Source organism: Notolepis coatsorum, assembly GCF_963971535.1.
Source record: "Notolepis coatsorum genome assembly, chromosome: 11".
NCBI classification, from domain to species: Eukaryota; Metazoa; Chordata; class Actinopteri; order Aulopiformes; family Paralepididae; genus Notolepis; species Notolepis coatsorum.
Genome location: NC_140175.1, coordinates 24780883 through 24798506, shown reverse-complemented (window position 1 = coordinate 24798506; position 17624 = coordinate 24780883). Strand labels below are relative to the sequence as shown.

Here is a 17624-nt window from a genome sequence, read left to right as displayed (position 1 = left end):
CTGAGGCACAGAGAGATCGAAAACAATGCCCTGTAAACAATGGTCTAAATATATTATAGAGACATCTTGTTTTTAAACCTCTGGCCTAAATGTGGAAACTAGTACTTCCTAGTAATGACCTATTATCTATTCTACACTATACCTCCAGTACATAACCTGTGACTGGTATATACATGGGAATACGACTATACCAAATGTGTGGACATTTTGCCTTTGCATACATTGTTTACATACAAGGTTGAATCTATTAACATGAACAGGACCCCATTTTTCACAGCTGTAAGTGGTATTTTTTGTTTGTTAAAATAAGTGGTCTACATGTTAAAATAATAGCTCTACACTGCGACAACAACCATCACTGATATAGATTGTTTGGTCAGTAACATGTGTCTACCAGACGTCCCTCCGCTCTGCAGTAAACAGAGCATACATTTTCTGGTATCCCTTTCCCACTTCATCTATAATCAGGAGAGAGAACTCCACACTGCAAACATGGTCTGACAAAAATAAGAAATACAAAACTAGTCTTAAAGGAAAACTCCAACATTTTGGGAAATTAGCTTATTTAACATCTTCCCTGGAGTTAGACAAGAAGATAGATACCTTTTTTGTCTCTGTGCGTGCATTTAGCTTTGGGAACAGTCGCTCCGTTAGCATAGCTTAGCTTCATCACTGGAAGTGAGGGAGGACAGTAGCCTGACGTTCCCTACAGGTTTGTTGATATTCTCATTCCTTCAAAGGATCCGAACCGATTGAAGTTTATGGATACCATGACTTAAAATCCTCTTACCTTGACGATTAAAAGCCTCCCCAATTTAGAAAACAGTAATCCAATGGCTGGTATTGATAATATACTACTAACTACTGGACGCTCGGAGCTAACCGGAGCTAACACAGAACAGGATGGTAAAGCAAATAATGACTTGCTTTCTGGGGTTTTCAAAATAAAAGTGCGACGTTTATAGCAGCGGAAAACGTTTATTTTGTACATTATCTAACGTTAACACGAACCTAAACTAACGTTACAACTAACCTAAAGTTAGTTTAGGTTCGTGTTAACGTTAGATAATGTACAAAATAAACATTGTTTATGTTGGAGTTTTCCTTTAAGCAAATGTGTACTTGAAACAAGTTAAATAATGTACCAGTGGAGTAAGCAAATTTGGCTTGGCAAGATTTCTTGAAATAAGTAAAAAATATCTAGGGTTCCATCTCCTGATTGGGTAAAGTGGGAAGGGATACCAGAAATGTTTTCTGTTTACTTCAGAGCGGAGGGACTGGGAGAGCCACTAAACACTGAGTGATGGCTGTCAGAATAATGTAGAGCTATTTAACACGTATTTTAACAAAACAAAATACCACTTACAGCACCTTTAACACTAACGTCTCCATTTCATGTCCACCAATATTAGCCTACAACAATTAGAGGCCTAAATGTACTGTATGGCTGCTCCAAGTCTGTTCAGATTAGATTAGATTCAACTGTATTGTGTCACTGCACAGCACAAATACAACGAAATAAATGTGTCGTCTACCTACCTGGAGTGCAAAGTAACAGTAAAACAAAAGTGCATAGCAGTATACAGCGTGCAAGCAAGCATACTCCTTACATTCGCTGAAGGGAAATCCGTCTCAAGGTGATAAGACAGAAGCAAAGGTTGTGTTAACTTGAGGGCGGAACGGAACTATCCACACAGCTGCAGATGGCAAGGCATGAAGGGCCCTTGTTTGTATTAAATCGAGGGATTGAGACTAAATCAAGCTTGGCCGTCCCAACCGTATCTAATGTTTAGGCGAGCAAAGAAAGGGTGTGTTGTCTTTAACCGAAGTGTTGACCTCATTGAAAAGGTGATTCTAAATAAGTCTCAGAATCTCTGATACAACTTTGTTTTGTTCTTTTTTTCCCACTGCCGTGCCGATACAACCCTGTATCGACCGCGTAGAGTAGACCATTGTGTTGAGGTTACGGGAAAACAAGCATTGAGATATAGAAGCCATGATTGATTGATTGATTGATTGATTGATTGATTGATTGATTGATTGATTGATTTGATTGATTGATTGAAAAGTTTATTAACAGATTGCAGAATGGGTACAGTACAGTACAGCTCAATACACACAATTGTTAAGGGGATGCAGACCAGAGAAAGACTTTTGTCTTGTTTACATCAGGGTCCCCCATTTTCAATTCATCATAACATATATGACATACATGACATACAGATAGACAATACTGCTACATATATACATTTATGACATACCAGATTTGCAAATACAGTACATGCACCCAGAAACATCTGACATCTTCATCCACAGATCCCAAAAAAATGCTGAAGTTGCTTTGCTTTGATATCTAATCATGTCGGATGGTTCTTTCTTAGTATTGGATTTCAGTAGTGGGGATATTCTCCATCCTATTTTAGCCTGGCAACAGTGCATGTAGGCTGTAGGGGCACCAGTTTTGAAACATCTTGTCAACCAAAGGTAGATCCAAATCGAGGGATGTCTCCTCTTGACAAATATGAGGCACTTTGAAATACCCACTAACAAATAATCCATCACAAACCCATGAAGTTCACGTTCAGATTTGGGATGAATAGGCACAGAAGAGTTATATTGGTCGATCCAAATAAGTCTTTTATGCTCCCCCCCCCCCCCCCCCCCTCAACATATTGATTGCCAATTCGTCAACAAATCCTGTGACTATTATTCAACAAAACATGTATTTAGTGAGGACAGCCTTATAAAAAAACAATCTCGGACTAGACTATGATGAATTAAAAATGGGGGACCCTGATGTAAACAAGACGAAAGTCCTTCTCTGGTCTGCATCCCCTTAACAATTGTGTGTATTGAGCTGTGTAATGTGCTCATTCTGCAATCTGTTAATAAAGTTTTCAATCAATCAATCAATCAATCAATGACTAAATTCAGAATGTGGCTACTTGCATGGTTAAACCAACGTTATTCCTCGGCCGTGACAGCGATAGTCTGAGATAAAATAATATACACATTATAATGAACAGTTTGGCAGCCTACTGTAATATGCCTATTGCCTACACAGGCCTACTAATTAATAAAGGATCCGACTTTGCCACCAATACTGCAGCATTGATTGATTGATTGAAAATGTTAACAGATTGCAGAATGGTTACAAAAATACAGTACAACTCAATACACACAATTGTTAAGGGGATGCAGACCAGAGAAAGACTTTCGTCTTGTTTACATCAGGGTCCCCTATTTTCAATTCATCATGATTCATAACATATGACATACAGATAGACAGTAGGCCTACTGCTATCTACATTTATGACATAGCCTATAGTCCATAAATGTGATGGGGACACCTGAAGTGTAAAGACTTCAGATTGATTCCTATTTCCTACCAATGCAACACGGAATGTTCATTATCTTAAAACTTTTACCCAACATAAAGTGAGGCCACATTTGGATATATAGCCCACGGAAAATAGGCGATCGCAACCCCCTACCCAACCTACCCAACCTCCCCCAATGCACAGTTTCTATGTCAAATGTATATACTCTTCTTCTGGATTTTTTTAGTATCACAAACAGTACTGTATTTGAAAATCTGGTATGTCATAAATGTATAGATGTAGCAGTACTGTCTATCCGTATGTCATACACGTGTCATATCGATGAATTGAAAATGGGGGACCCTGATGGAAACAAGACGAAAGTCTTTCTCAGGTCTGCATCCTCTTAACAATTGTATGTATTGAGCTGTACTGTACTGTACCCATTCTGCAATCTGTTAATAAACTTTTCAATCAATCAATCAATCAATCGCTCGAATTGTAAGTCGCATATCGTTCAACGCCGTATGCAAATAAATACATCTCTTTACACGTGAATCTTACAGGACATCCACAACTGTATAATTAGTCGCTACAGTGTAACATAGCCCACGTCTTAAAGTGAACATTAAGAACACGACACACACTCACCTCTCTAATAAGTTGAAAACACGTTGTCTTGAACGGGGTAGGCGATGGCTACCTACCTCTTGATAGGAGCTATTCCATTTGAGACTTCGAACTTCTCTAGTGGACCATTGACAAATTTGTATAACAATTGACGTCAGACTCTCAGACCGAATCCAGTCGAATATACAACTGTGTTTTGCTGTCCAAGAAAAGATCCTCTGACATCCACACGGATCCAGTGTGTACGCCACTGGGCCGCGCCTCTAGTGGGCGGGCAGAGGCAGCAGCAGTACGTGTTGCTAGGTCTCCAGAGACAGTATGCATGCTATGTCCATACAGAAGGCTTATTACCAGCTTATTACCACGCCACCACTGCTTTTGCTTTTGACCAAGGCACTGGTCAAAATGAAGAAACTATGATTGTATTATTCCATGTGGCAAATAAAAACTCTGAACTGAACTGAACTGAACTGAACTGGCATTATATAGTTGGCCCCCCAGCCAGCGTCTGACTGTCTGACGATGTATGACCAGTATTCCAATGTACAGTGTACAGTGCCCCCCCCCCTCACTGGTAAACAAGAATACCCTGAAGACTCTGGCAGGAGCACTCATTCAAGGGTACTATGACTATGCTTGCACCTCATGGTACCAAAGCACCTCAAAGGCGCTAAAAACAAAATTACAAACATCTCAAAACAAACTGGTCAGACTACTGCTTGACCTGACTCCTAGAACCCACCTCACCCCTGCCCACTTTGACAACCTATAGGATGGCTTAGAGTAGACAACAGAGTACAGCAACTTGCAATGGGCCTGGTCTACAAGATACACTACACGACCAAGGTACCCATGTACATGTCAAAATACTTCCCAAAGGTCAGTGAATACCACGATCACAACACCAGAGGGAGCTCCACAAATCATGTTAAACCCAGATTCGGCTCAAACAAGGGACTAAACACGTTTCGCAATTATGCCACATCAATGTGGAACGCACTACCCAAAGCTGTAAAGGAATGTGAATCACTACCCACTTTCAAAAACACTCTCAAAAAACACCTACGGGAGACTGCAATTCGAAACTGGCCCCTGTAAATGTCCTAACACAACCCCCTCCAATGTACAGTAAAAATGACCAAGTATGGTCTTGTCAATATTCCAATGTACAGTGTTGTTTGTACAGTTGTACAGTGTCCCCCACCCACCCCTCCTACCCAACCTCCCCCCCACTCCTACCCAACCTCCTCCAATGTACAGTACCCCCACCTACCCAACCTCCTCCAATGTACAGTTTCTACGTCAAATGTATATACACTTCTTTTCTGGACTCTTTTCGTATCACAAACAGTACTGTATTTGCAAATCTGGTATGTCATAAATGTATAGATGTAGCAGTACTGTCTATCTGTATGTCATATATGTTACGATTAATTGAAAATGGGGGACCCTGATGTAAACAAGACGAAAGTCTTTCTCTGGTCTGCATCCCCTTAACAATTGTATGTATTGAGCTGTACTGTACTGTACCCATTCTGCAATCTGTTAATAAAGTTTTCAATCAATCAATCAATCAATCAATCAATCAATCAATCAATCAATCAATCAATCCCCCCACACCTCCAATGTACAGCTTCCACGTCTTGTGTTGAATGTCGGACTGGGACTTGACATGACATTACCAACGTCTTTGAATTTAATTTTTAATTTTTTTATAGTTGACCGGCAATCCATGTCTGTAATAATAATAATAATAATAATAATAATAATAATAATAATAATAATAATAATAATAATAATAATAATAATAATAATAATAATAATAATAAAACAAGAATAAAACATAAAAAAATTTAATTACAATTTTTTTATTTTTTTATCTTAGGGGGGGCTAATATTACACTTAGCTTCAGCCCCCCTAAAAAGGGTCTAGAACCGCCACTGCCATGCAGGCTCTTTGCTAGTAATGTTAGCCGACTTTTGAAAAAGCTTGAGATAAGTTACATTGTATGTTTTTCAGAAGTAGCACATCCTTCTATCCTTTTATTTTAGGGTTTTCTTCTCTTCTGTCTTTCTTGGTAAACATTCCCACTGAACTATAGTGGGAACTTTCCAACTACCACAGGTCCTTGGGTCCTCAGAAATACACCCGCCAAGTGTGAAAGAACAAACTGTTCTCGAGATATGTCACAGACAGACAGACAGACAGACAGACAGACAGACAGACAGACAGACAGACAGACAGACAGACAGACAGACAGACAGACAGACAGACAGACAGACAGACAGACAGACAGACAGACAGACAGACAGACAGACAGACAGACAGACAGACAGACAGACAGACAGACAGACAGACAGACAGACAGACAGACAGACAGACAGACATGCAGTTCTCGAGATATGTCAAGGACACAGAGATTAGTTTCTTCTACATTTACATTGTATTCATGTATTGTTCTCTCTTAAAGCTTTCTCCTTTATTACATTTCTTTGGTGCAACATACTTCTGACAGACAGACAGACAGACAGACAGACAGACAGACAGACAGACAGACAGACAGACAGACAGACAGACAGACAGACAGACAGACAGAAAGACAGACAGACAGACAGACAGACAGACAGACAGACAGACAGACAGACAGACAGACAGACAGACAGACAGACAGACAGACAGACAGACAGACAGACAGACAGACAGACAGACAGACACTGAGGACAGAGGGGACTGGAGGGGGCTTACCAATTATTTCACACTCGGTCTCTCTCAGGTGACAGCAAGTCACTTCCTCTTCCGGCAAGACGACCATTAGAACCAGTCTGACAGCAGCACACATAAAAAAAACAACGACGGCGGTAGAGTTACTTTGCACAACTCTAGAAATGCTAAATTGGCACCCACTGACACTATAGATGGATAATTGTTAGGTCTTGGTCTTCTGCCATGGGTACAAAGCAAATCACAATCATGATCTAGTTTGGGAGATGATATTGGGTTTGAGAGCCTGTAACTGTCTGGAGAGCTGGAGGAGGCAGAGCTTCTTCCTTCATGTGGGATTCCAAATGGTTCTGGAGGGATCATGCAGTGGCGTATGTCTGCTGTTTCCGGTGCACACAGCCCTGCTCAAGGGTTCACTTCTCCCTCCGCCCGCTGCCTCTCTGTATTCAACATAATAATAATAATAATAATAATAATAATAATAATAATAATAATAATAATAATAATAATAATAATAATAATAATAATAATAATAATAATAATAATAATAATAATAATAATAATAATAATAATAATAATAATAATAATAATAATAATAATAATAATAATAATAATAATAATAATAATAATAATAATAATAATAATAATAATAATAATAATAATAATAATAATAATAATAATAATAATAATAATAGTAATAATAATAATAGTAATAATAATAATAATAATAATAATAATAATAATAATAATAATAATAATAATAATAATAATAATAATAATAATAATAATAATAATAATAATAATAATAATAATAATAATAATAATAATAATAATAATAATAATAATAATAATAATAATAATAATAATAATAATAATAATAATAATAATAATTATTATTATTATTATTATTATTATTTTTCATACAGAAATTGCAGCTCAAAGTGCTTCACAACAGAAAAAAGACAGGCATAAAATGAGCACATAAAAGTGCAGACATATAAAATCAGTTTTTCACATTAGGATCTAACATCCCAACAGGCCACATTGTTTAAGGTTTGATTCAGTTTTAAAAATAGACAATAATAAAAAGAGTAAGATAGAATAGACAGAGTAAAATAGTGCAATAATGCAGTGCAATAAGTAGTAGAATAGAATAGACATGCAATGAGCACATAAAGTGCAGACATATAAAATCACAGTTTTTTACAGTGCAATAAAATAGTTCTGGATTACTGTTTAACATAAGATTACGAAGAGCTACCTGTAACTTGACAAGTGACTCAAATTCTACATTTTTAGGGACTGTTCATAGAATTTGGACCACTAACAAAAAAAAATTGATGACCCCAAGCAAACGTTTGACCCAACTCGTAGGGGGACAAGAATTGCCATTTTTTTCTTTGCCAAGACCATAAAGTTAAACATTAGAGTATGTTCTGCGTTGAAACTGTCAAGCACTGAGAGCTAAATCGCTGCAAAGTACAAAGTGCAAAGTACAGTACATAGAGGACTCAGGGGGAAATTGCTTTTAGGCGGTGGTATAGGCTACCCTAAACTCACTTTATCCCTTTCACTATCACACTACAGAAGGTTAACCTTTCACCACACTTAACTTAACCGTCTATAGTGTGGTTGTGAAAGGGTTAACCATCTGTATTGTCACAGTGAAAAGGGTAACCCTTTGCTATTGTGGTAGTGCAAAGGTTAATTTGTGTTCATCACCCCCCCCCCCCCCCCCTTTTCAATCAGATTAAGTGCTCCCCTGTCACATTAAACTATAGGTGCACAAGGAACGGTTGAGGGCTGTTATGTATGTTCACAGCTGTGTGTTAAATGCTGTATACTACTTTAAACATTGAACATTTGGGACCTCAAATTTAACACAATTATACTTCCTACACACTGGATATAATAACCTTAGACTCTTGACAATGTGATTGCTGGTTTAGGGTGTGGGAGTACAGTGACGTGCATTAGGCCTGTGTCATTTATCTAAGACAATTTTACACTGAACAAAACCTGGAGAAAGCTGACAGGGCTGGAATCATCGAGTCAGGATTTTGAATTGAACAGGACTGGAGCACAGTTGTACACTATGAGGTGGCCAGTACAAGCAATGTCCATTTGGGGTCAGCATTTACCAGCACAGAGCTGCCATACTGCAGTATATCCAAGCAGTATATTATTTCAAACGCAGGCTGTGGAATGGCCACCATTGTAATGGTTGGTTGCTCAGGAATTTCACGTGAAGTGCTATTTACATAGGCTGTCACCGTGTTCAGTAAATGTACTTGATATTTTGGAAGTGTTACGGTCGCTTCCGGTTTTATTAACATTGATAGGTATTGGTAGGTATGATTGGCTGTCAGTCTCGGTAAGGCAGGCTTTTATTATGGGTGTTGGAAATGAGACTCTCGCAGGTTAACCTCGTTCCCAGTTTAGGTTAAGGTGAGCAAAAAGCGAACCTGACTCTTGACCAAGAGAGATTGGCGTATTGTTTTGAAGGAATTGAATGATTGATTGATTGATTGAAAACTTTTATTAACAGATTGCAGAATGGGTACAGTACAGTACAGCTCAATACACACAAGTGTTAAGGGGATGCAGACCAGAGAAAGGCGTTCGTCTAGTTTACATCAGGGTCCCCCATTTTCAATTCATAATGACATTTATGACATACACAACATACAGATATAATAATCTAATCTAATCAACTAATCTAATCATGACATTTATGACATACAGATATACAGTACTGTTACATTTGTGATATACAAGATATGCAAATATACAGTACTGTTAAACCGATCCTAACTGTAAATATATATACGAGGGGGAGGGAACTGTACATTAGGAGGGGGTGGGTGGGTGTGAGGGCGATTCAGACTTTTACGGGGGCCCGTTTCGAATTGCAGCCTCCCGTAGGTGCTCTTTGAAGGTGGGTAGTGATTCAACATTTCTTACGGCTGTGGGTAGGGTGTTCCACATTGATGTGGCATAATTGCGGAACGTGTTTAGTCCCTTGTTTGAGCCGAATCTGGGTTAGACATGATTTGTGGAACTCCCTCGGGTGTTGTGGTTGTGGTATTCACTGACCTTGTATTTCGACATGTACATGGGTACCTTGGTGGTGTAGTGTATCTTGTAGACCAGGCCCATTGCAAGTTGCTGTACTCTGTCGTCTACTCTAACGTCGTCAAAAACGTATAAAAAAACGCCAGGAATACACTAGTCTAACCATAGCTTAAGCCATCCTATAGGTTGTCAAAATGGGCAGGGGTGAGGTGGGTTCTAGGAGTAAGGTCAAGCAGTTCTGACCAGTTTGTTTTGTGATGTTTGTAATCTTGTTTTTAGTGCCTTTGAGGTGCAAGCATAGTCGTAGTACCCTTGAATGAGTGCTCCTGCCAGAGTCTTCAGCACAGTACATTTCGCTGAGTAAATTTGACTCAAACTGAGTACATTTAACTCAATCTGAGTAAAATCGTACTCACTTGGGCTCAAATGGACTCAGTTTGAGTAAAATTTACTCTGCAAAATTTACTGTGAGGGTATTCTTGTTTACCAGAGAGGAGATCCGGTACAAGAATCTTGTTAGTTGGTTGACTTTTTTGATTACATTGGATGCCATCTTGTCACAGGAAAGATTTGCCTCTAGGATGGAACCCAGGTATGTAATTTCATCTTTCCTTGTGACAATATTGTCACCCACTGTAACAGAGAAGCCTGTTGGTCTTGCTGAGTTTGTTATTTGATCCGAAGAGAATGGACTCTGTTTTACCCAGGTGTAATGATAGTTTGTTATCAGCGAGCCAGGTGCAGATTCTGCCGAGTTCTGAGCTGAGGGTTTGTTCAACCTGTAACTTGCTCTTGTCAGAGACCAGCAGGGCTGAGTCGTCCGCGAACAGGAAAGAGTTGCAGTCACAAGCTGATGACATGTCATTTTCATAAATTAGGAACAGTAACGGTCCTAGTATGCTTCCTTGTGGAACCAACTAACTGAGGATGAGATTGTTAATGATGTTGATAATGATGTAATTGATGTTGATAATGATGTAATTGATGTTGATAATGATGTAATGTATTGAATATTGTTGTATTGTTGTAAGTGCCGGACCCCAGGAAGAATAGCTTTTGTCAAGTGCAAAAGCGAATGGGGATCCTAAATAAACATAAACATTTCACTGGGAGGGGAGGGGGATAGGGTACCGTTTACCTCCACCATCTGTTCTCTCCCCTCCAGGTAGGATTGCATCCAGCTCACTGATAAACTATCAAAACCAATAGCTTTTAGCTTGTCAATCAGAATGGAGTGATTGACAGTGTCGAAAGCCTTTTGGAGGTCAAGCATGACCAACTCCATAGTGAAGTTCGCAGATGACACAGTGGTGGTGGGGCTGATCTCGGACAACGACGAGAAGGCCTACCGGGAGGAGGTTGAGGTACTGGAACGCTGGTGCCAGGACAACAGCCTGCTCCTGAACATTGGTAAAACCAAGGAGCTGATCGTGGATTATAGGAGAGGACAGCAGGAGACGCACACACCACTGATGATTAACGGGGCTACCGTGGACAGGGTGAGCAGCTTCAAGTACCTGGGGGTCCACATCTCAGAGGACCTGACATGGTCAACACACATAGACACAGTAGTAAAGAAGGCGAAACAGCGTCTCTACCACCTGAGACAGTTAAGGAAGTTCAGAGTATCGGGGAAGATACTCCAGTCCTTCTACTCAGGAGCTGTAGAGAGCATCCTGACCGGAAACATCACTGCCTGGTATGGAAACAGCACGGCACAGGACAAGAAGGCCCTACAGAGAGTGGTGCGCTCAGCCGAGCGTACCACGGGTATTGCACTACCCCCCCTGCAGGTTCTATACAACAAGAGGTGCAAATCCAGAGCCTGCAGGATAATGAAAGACCCTCACCACCCCAATAACAGCCTGTTTCAGCTGCTGAGGTCAGGCAGACGCCTGCGAACCCCAGCTACTAGGACAGAGCGGCTTAGGCTCAGCTTCTTCCCCCAGGCCATCAGAGCCATGAACAATGAACATTGAGTGCTCAGAACATTGAACTGTCCACACACAAGCACACATGAACACACACACGACACGCACACTGTGCACGCTCACACACGAGCAGCCACTTAACACTTTAACATGAGCGGGCACACACTCATGTCGCACACACGCACACTTATGGCCAAAGGAAAGGACACTTTAAATTAGAATAACAGGAACAGTGTGCTAAGCAAAATCTGCATATGGCTCGCTGATAACAAACTATCATTACACATGGGCAAAACAGAGTCCATTCTCTTCGGTTCAAATAACAAACTCAGCAAGACCGACGGCTTCTCAGTTACAGTGGGTGACAATATTGTCACAAGGAAAGAAGATATTACCTACCTGGGTTCCATCCTAGAGGCAAATCTTTCCTGTGACAAAATGGCATCCAATGTAATAAAAAAAGTCAACCAACGAACTCGTTTCTTGTACCGGATCTCCTCACTGGTAAACAAGAATACCCTGAAGACTCTAGCAGGAGCACTCATTCAAGGGTACTACGACTATGCTTGCACCTCATGGTACCAAAGCACCTCAAAGGCGCTAAAAACAAAATTACAAACATCTCAAAACAAACTGGTCAGACTACTGCTTGACCTTACTCCTAGAACCCACCTCACCCCTGCCCACTTTGACAACCTAGGATGGCTTAGAGTAGACGACAGAGTACAGCAACTTGCAATGGGCCTGGTCTACAAGATACACTACACGACCAAGGTACCCATGTACATGACTAAATACTTCCCAAAGGTCAGTGAATACCACGATCACAACACCAGAGGGAGCTCCACAAATCATGTTAAACCCAGATTCGGCTCAAACAAGGGACTAAACACGTTTCGCAATTATGCCACATCAATGTGGAACGCCCTACCCAAAGCTGTAAAGGAATGTGAATCACTACCCACTTTCAAAAACACTCTCAAAAAACACCTAAGGGAGACTGCAACTCGAAACTGGCCCCTGTAAATGTCCGAACACAACCCCCGCCAACACCCCCCCCCCCCCCACTCCTACCCCCCCCCCCCCCCCCCCCCCCCCAACCACCTCCAATGTACAGTCCCACCCCCACCTACCCAATCCAATGTACAGTTTCTACGCCTAATGTATATACTCTTTTCTTTCTGGACTCTTTTTGTATCACAAATACAGTACTGTAATTGCAAATCTGGTATGTCATAAATGTATAGATGTAGCAGTACTGTCTATCTGTATGTCATGTATGTCATATATGTTACGATGAATTGGAAATGGGGGACCCTGGTGGAAACAAGACGAAAGTCTTTCTCTGGTCTGCATCCCCTTAACAATTGTATGTATTGAGCTGTACTGCACTGTACCCATTCTGCAATCTGTTAATAAAGTTTTCATTCATTCATTCATTCATTCATTCGTGTATTGCACTACCAAAGCTAACTAGCATGCCCCACATGCTCTGTAAATAACTATGTACAGATACCGAGATGTCACTCCATGTTACCTGCTACCTGTTACTGCACAATGTTGTTTCCTTCTTTTGATTCTATTATATGTACCACTGTATTGCACATCGTTGCGGGCAAGACCATCCGCATTTCATTGTATACCTGTATGCCGTGACAATTAAAACTCTTGACTTGACTTGATGCCGCAGTATTTGCCCACGTCCACCTCTTGTTTGATGTGGTCGTTCAAATAGAGAAGGCATGTGTCAGTGGAGTGGGATGTTCTGAAGCCAGATTGGAAGACTGGATTATTGTTCTCCCCCAGTGTTTGCATCGGCAATGTCTATTTTCTTTTTATACAATATTTTTATTGGGTTTTACAGTACACATTTCAAGTTTTCATTGTCATCAGTTATTCTTAATTCCTTTTCTCCACAAGTTTATGCAAGTATACCCACATACCCCCTCCCCCCTCCCCATTTCTCTCTCTTAGCATCTTTGAGTCTGTTTTTTACTGTTGTCATATAGAAATAGTACGTACATTCATTGGTACCTCCAGTAAAATAGCTTGTACATAAATAAAAATAATTGACAAGAAGAATATAAAGTAAAAATAAAAATATAAAGATAAAAATAAAAATAAATAAGTGACATCTTTACAACACCTTCAATGACGTGCCTCCGCTCTTCCCCGGGGTCCGGGTCACGACTGACCGCGGGAGAGAGCGTGGGGACTTATCCTATAGCAGCCCTCCTATATCTTACCTTCTCAGATAGTCATTCAATGGTTTTCATATATCCTCGTAAACCTCTATATTGTTCCTGAGGATATATGTTATTCTCTCCATAGACATGCATTGTGCCATGTTCTTAATCCAAGCACCGATTGTGGGTGTGTCTATTTTCTTCCAATTGAAAGCTATTGCTCTTTTTGCCTGCAGTATAGCAAAATCAATAAATTTAAATTGTTTGGTTCTCAGGTTGAGATTTACTGGATATAGGTGTTGTAGCAATATCATTTTGGAGTCTAATGGGATATTCACTGACAGGATATCTTTGATATCAATGTCTATTTGATTCTATGTCAGGTCGTCATTGTCTTTACAATAAATTGACTGCTCGATGAAGCAACCACAAAACAAAGAGGGCTGGTCGCCTACCGAGAAGCGGGCCGAGGAGCTGGACAGGCCCGCTGGACCAACTCGTCCCCGGAGCTACAGGTGAGCCCGTTATCATTACCCAGTCTGACAAGCCAAGCTAAAGTGTACCTACTCAAACCAAATTAATGATCACAGGACAACTGGGTTCTGGTTGTCCCCTAGACAGCGACCGTAAATACGTACAGGACCAGTTGGACCCGTGACAGAAGACGGTATGTTATTCTAATAAATAAACCACCTGCGATGCAAACGGAACGGACACACACACACACACACACACGCACACGCACACGCGCGCACACACACACACACACACACACACACACACACACACAGAACATGCAGGTTCTGGTTGTCGCTGCGATGTGAGCAGAGAAGGTCAACTGGTCGTCGAGGTTCTTGGCGGTCGGGGACGCGGTCACAGCTGCATTCTCGACTATACAAATTAGTACTACTGAGTGTAGTGCTAATCAGATGTACAAAGTTGTAGTATAACATGTAGGCCTACAGTTATACAGGTATAACAACAGTATGGTAGTAGTCATACAGGCCAGCAGCGTAACTCGTACGAGTAGAATATGTACAGATATAGATATAGTATCTACAGATATGTAAAAGGTCTATGTGCCGTGATTATGATTCATTGAAAATGGGGGACCCTGATGTAAACAAGACGAAAGTCTTTCTCTTAGTCTGCATCCCCTTAACAATTGTGTGTATTGAGCCGTACTGTATTGTACCATATCTGTTAATACAATTTTCAATCAATCAATCAGTTATGTACAGACAGGTGTGGATAGATAGATATGCGGTGAGAATAAATATATATATATATATATGGTATATACGGCATTGTTATTGTCATGTCCTTTGTCTTGCTGACATTGAGGTGAAGATGGTTATGTTCTCACCACTGGGTGAAGTGTGCAACTTATCTCAGATTTTCATTAACAAAAGTGATATGTGGAGTATTTGACAAACACCAGCAGACAGGCGTTTGTTATTGTGAGAGTGAGAAATCTGCCACTCCCAGTCTCCCACGCGCACACCACACACACACACACACACACACACACACCATCAAGCAGACATGAGTTTGTTATTGAGAGTGAGAAAATCTGCCCCTCCCACACGCCTTCTGCGAAGAGTAGGGAGGGGCTAACTCCTGATGACATCATAGCCTGTGGTGGATCATGAATCATCGCAAAATCGTCATATTCTATTGACAATTGAACTGTTTGTGCAATTCACTGACACAAGAAGTGCATTGAGTTCTGATAATCTAAGGCGATTGCCATAGGTATGAAGCACATCTAGACCAAAATGGTCCACTTAGAGATCCTGTGAGAATCGTGAGTGTCCCTGAACAACATGGGCCACAGTTTGTGTCAATCAGTAAATAGATTTGAATGAATACAGTACTATATGTAGTTCAATGAATACCGTTTTATGTTTGCTATACTCTGTTAGCGCTGCTGTCTGTGCACACCTTCAAAATGACTGTCAGTTATGTGCTTCTGTTAATAACAGCACTGAACATTCAAAGCTGTGTATGACTCTATTTGGATAATGTCCTCCGTTGCCTGTGTTGACAAGTACTGCTGAGTAGGGATGTCCGATATTATCGGCCTACCGATATTATCGGCCGATATCGGCATTAAAATGTGATATCGAAAAATATCGGTATCGTATTTTTATTTTTTTTACATTTCTATAACCTTTATTTACCCAGGCAAGAACAAATTCAGATTTTATTTATTGTCAAAAGTATGCATAATGTTGTGTTAATTCCATAACAAGAGATATGTAATAATTATTCAATTTTTTTGGGGGGGGGGGGGAAACTCTGCATATCGGTTGATATCGGTTGATACCGGTATCGGAAATTAAGAGTTGGACAATATCGGTATATCGGTATCGGTAAAAAAGCCAATATCGAGCATCCCTACTGCTGAGTCATCCAAATAATCCCCAGTCACACTGTAAATGTCTCGTACATCCGTAAAACCTATTCCGGTGTGGAATTTATGTAAACCAATAAAAAATGTAAATGATTATCTTGACATTTGCATCATTTGGCTTATATTTTGTCTGATAAATTCGTAGGCATTATAACACAGCTGACAGCTGACCTTTGCACAAATGGTGCCGATTTACATGCCTGGCTGATCTGGGAAAAACATTATTACGCAAGTATCCACGTTTGCACATGTCCTGGCTGTAGCTGTCATTAAAAACAAGTGTCCTCATTCGCACATGACCTGTAGCTGTCATTAAAAACAAGTGTCCTCATTCGCACATGTCCTGTAGCTGTCATTAAAAACAAATACATTCATTCATTTATTTAACATTTATTTTAAATTTGTTGGACCTTATCGTGTTCTTGTTTTGTTCTTGACTTATTGTTATGTTTCTTCTTGACTTGTTAAAAGAAGATGTGTCCAGCCCATGGGGACATTAACGTGTGTTGTCGGACCTTACAAATAAATTGTATTTGATTTGATTTAAGTGTCCTCATTCGCACATGTCCTGTAGCTGTCATTAAAAACAAGTGTCCTCATTCGCACATGTCCTGTAGCTGTCATTTAAAACAAAAAACAAAAGCTATAGTATTTCATTACAATTCATAGGTTTGCATTGCACTATACCAACCGTGTTAGTACAGTTTCAGAGGAAATATACGAATATCTGTGAGGGTTCGGTGTGGGAATAGGTGAGGAGACCCCAAATGCAGGACACGAGCAGAGAGAGTAGAGGCAGAGACGACGGAAAGAAATGAACAGGCTTTTACTTAGGCAGTTGAGTAAGCAACACTGTTACAAAAACAAAAGCAAACTGCAAAACCCGATAAAACAAAAACACAGCAATGCTGGAAAATGTGGGCTAGGGATAAGGAACGGACTCACGGGAAAATACAGGAGTGAACAGAGTGAGTGACCGAACACAAGGTTGCAAAACAAAACACTGACAAAACAATGGCGCGACAATGAATGTGAGAAGCGGGCAGCAATAAATACTGCCTGTGATTGCTAATGAGCGCCAGCTGGATTAAGGCCAGACATGGCCAAGACTAGTGAACACAAAGCATAAGCAAAAAGAAATCTCACACTATAAATAAAAGCATGTGTAAAGGAATTATCTTAAGGGAAAATATATGTAAAGGAACAACCCTTAAAGGAAACATATGTAAAGAAATTAACACCTACAGAAAACATATGTAAAGAGACGAACCCTTAAAGGTGACATGCATTATAAATGTCTTTTTTCAGTGTCATTGTATTATAGTAATAGTAGTTAGTAATGTG

The 17624-nt window shown here is 40.2% G+C and overlaps 1 protein-coding gene across 3 annotated transcripts in view; it reads right to left on the bottom strand.

Moving 5' to 3' along the window:
- The window catches only part of ghrb (growth hormone receptor b), a 45456-nt gene extending 41306 nt beyond the window's left edge, over positions 1-4150 (bottom strand). For 2 of the 3 annotated variants that reach the window (XM_084324683.1, XM_084324685.1), the window contains exon 1: positions 3972-4150. The gene's annotated coding sequence lies outside the window, so the exon portion shown is untranslated. The remainder of the gene's footprint in view (positions 1-3971) is intronic. The other variant, XM_084324684.1, reaches the window with a different exon arrangement.
- Positions 4151-17624: the final 13474 nt, after the last annotated feature.